This window comes from Gossypium arboreum, chromosome 7 (assembly GCF_025698485.1).
Source record: "Gossypium arboreum isolate Shixiya-1 chromosome 7, ASM2569848v2, whole genome shotgun sequence".
Taxonomy (NCBI): domain Eukaryota; kingdom Viridiplantae; phylum Streptophyta; class Magnoliopsida; order Malvales; family Malvaceae; genus Gossypium; species Gossypium arboreum.
Window position 1 is genome coordinate 78151411 of NC_069076.1, and position 3120 is coordinate 78154530.

Genomic DNA, 3120 nt, shown 5'->3' on the forward strand with positions numbered 1-3120 from the left:
TTAAATGATATTTTAATCAGAAAAATGAAAAACAACATGAGAAAAATGAAGATTATTTTGATAATAAGCAATAGAAATAAGTAAAATAGAAGTGAAAGGAGTAAACAAACGCTAAGGCAGAGAGATTGAGCATAAAAAATGGAGTGGGAAGTGGCGCACAGGCGTGGCAGGGAGGGCTTGTGGACTTGCAGCGGCTAGGGTTAAGGTTTTTTTGGGTGAAGAACACAATCAATAGTACAGCCTATTTATAGATTTTGGGGCACACTGCCAGGTAACACTTCCGTGTTCCCCAATTTCAGCCCGTGTGATTCTTAAATTTTAAATTTGGGCGCATCTGACAATTATCCCACGCCCGTGTTCCTTGGGCATGTTCGTGCGCAAGGCTGTGTCGCACGGCCATGTCTGGCATTGTTCGCTTCTCCCACGCCCATGCATGTAGTCCTACACCCATGGTAATTTAACAGGTTCGACCACGGTTGCTTGGCACGGGCGTGTTGCACGCCCGTGTTAATTTGACAGGTTTGGCCACAGTTTCAATGCACAGGCGTGTCGTACGCCCGTGTTGTTTTGGCAGGTTCGTCCACGGCCATGTCGTACGGCAGTGGCAATTTATCGTCACCCGTGCTGGGAAAAATCTTTTCCCTGTTCCACACGGCCTAAGACACGCCCGTGGGGTAGGCCGTGTCTGTATGGGAAACCTGTATTCAAGAGCTCTGTTAGTAAGTTAGGTGTTAAACACTGCAATTAGTGCTCGGGTTGCCTTCCGAGAAGCGCTTATTTATAGTCTAAGCTCGACTTACCTCTCTATGGAATGGTCATGGTGGTTCGAGGAGTTTATACTCCCCATTCCTGCTATCATTCTCATCAAAATAAGGTTTTAAACGGGTGTTGTTTACCTTAAAAGTGCCAAACTTAGGATGACTTACCTCGACTGTACTGAATGGAAAAATGCTAAGTATCGTAAGAGGGATTTCTTCATTCGGTTTGGTAGTGACAATGTGAGGATATGCGGCGTCTAATAATACTTTATCTCCAACCTTAAGTTGATTTGGGAAGGTATTGAGCTCGTTCTAGCGTAGTTTTGGTTTATCCTGTGTTCTCGATTTATGTGTCCACTATTCATCTAGCTCCTTAGTTTGTAGCCTTCGATCTTCATGAATAGGTCATCTACTACTGCTTTAGAATGGCTCTTGTACTTCCTTCAGACCCATTTCCTGCAAAGTAGGTGGCACCATATTGTCAGTTTTAGTAGAATGGTTTAGATGATCACCTTCAATTTCCGATGTGTTGCCAGAATTACGAGCTTGAAGGGTGATTGTTTCGTCTCCCACACGGAGTGTGAGCTCACCTATGCCAACATCAATAATCGTTTTAGCAGTTGCTAAAATAGGCTGTTCTAAAATACAAAAAGTGTTGCTATCCTCCTCTATGTCTAGAACAATGAAGTCAACGGGAAATATAAATTTATCGATTTTAACTAGCACATCTTCAATAATGCCCCTAGGAAATATTATAATTTTATCTGCTAATTGAATGCTCATCCTAGTTTGTTTGGGTTTCCCAAGACTTAATTGTTTGAACATTTTGTAGGGCATGACGTTAATATTAGCCCCTAAATCAACTAATGCATTATTAACATCTAAACTACCAATTAAGCAAGGAATCGTAAAACTCCCTGGATCTTTTAGTTTTTAGGGTAGTTTATTCTGTAGAATAGATGAGCAAACTGCGTTTAGCTCCATATGCGACGCCTTGTCCAACTTCCGCTTATTTGCTAAAAGCTCCTTTAAAAATTTCATTGCGTTTGGCATTTGCGATAGAGCTTCAATAAATAGTAAGTTAATATGTAATTTTTTTAAGAGTTTAAGGAATTTACCAAATTGTTCATCTGAACGGTCTTTCATTGTTACATTGGGGTATGACATTCACTGATTTGTTTTTATTATGACCTACCTCACCTTACCCTCTGCTCACTATAGTTTCTTGCCTCGGTTCTGGCTCAGGCTCAACTAATCCTTCTTCATCTTGAACATTAATCGCGGTGAGCTGTTCCTTTGGGTTGGGTTCAGTATTACTTGATAAGCTACCTTGTGGTCGTTCGAAGATTAGTTTAGAAAGCTGGCCTATCTGAGTTTCGAGCCCTTGGATCGACCCTTGTTGATTTTTAAGTGTTGTCTCGGTATTCTGGAAACGGGTTTCTGACACCGAGATAAATTTAGACAGCATCTCTTCAAGGCTCGATTTCTTTTCCTGTTGATAGGGTGGTTGTTGAAAACCCGGAAGATGTTGTGGTCTTTGATTTCCTTGACCGCCCTATGAGAAATTGGGATGGTTCCTCCAACCTGCATTATAAGTGTTACTATATGGGTTATTTTGGGATCTAGAGTTATTGTTACCCATATATTGGACTTGTTCCTCCTCGATGTTAAGGTTGAAGGGTTGATACTCTGTGCATGCTCTTCCTTTATTCCTCTCACACCACATTACTGGATATACCTGAGTAGAACCAAGTAAACCATGAATCTTTTTTATTTAGAAGTTCTACCTGGTTTGACTGCATAATAACCGAATTGACATTATAAACGCCTGCTGTTTTAGTTGGCATAGTCCTCATGACTTGCCACTGATAGTTATTCAGTGACATCTCTTCAATAAATTCGTAAGCCTCTTCAGGTGTTTTGTTGTTGATGGTTCCCCCGGCTGCTGCATCAATCATTTGCCTTGTCGAGGGTTTCACACCATTGTAGAATTTTTGAACTTGCAACCATAGAGGTAATCCATGGTGAGGACACCTTCACAGTAGGTCCTTGTATCTCTCCCATGCATCGTAAAGAGTTTCTAAGTCCACCTGCACAAACGAAGAGATATCATTACGTAAATATTAACGAGTTCAACCACTGTTTAGCTTTATTCCTCAATGAAAAAGGGAATAATCGAAGACGAATGGCGTCATCAGAAACGCCATTAATTTTAAATGTATCACAGAATTCCAGGAAATTTGCGAAGTGAGTGTTTGGATCCTCATCCTGCAAACCATCAAACTGAACAAATTGCTGTATCATTTGAATAGTTTTAGGCTTTAGTTCAAAATTATTTGCAGCAATAACAGGCCTAACTATA

At 40.7% G+C, this 3120-nt stretch overlaps 1 non-coding gene across 1 annotated transcript; it reads left to right on the plus strand.

The window, feature by feature from the left end:
- The first annotated feature begins 2774 nt into the window (after nt 1-2774).
- LOC128295690 (small nucleolar RNA R71) lies at nt 2775-2882 on the plus strand. The gene has a single exon (XR_008286249.1). It is a non-coding gene; the product is annotated as a small nucleolar RNA R71 (small nucleolar RNA).
- Nucleotides 2883-3120: the final 238 nt, after the last annotated feature.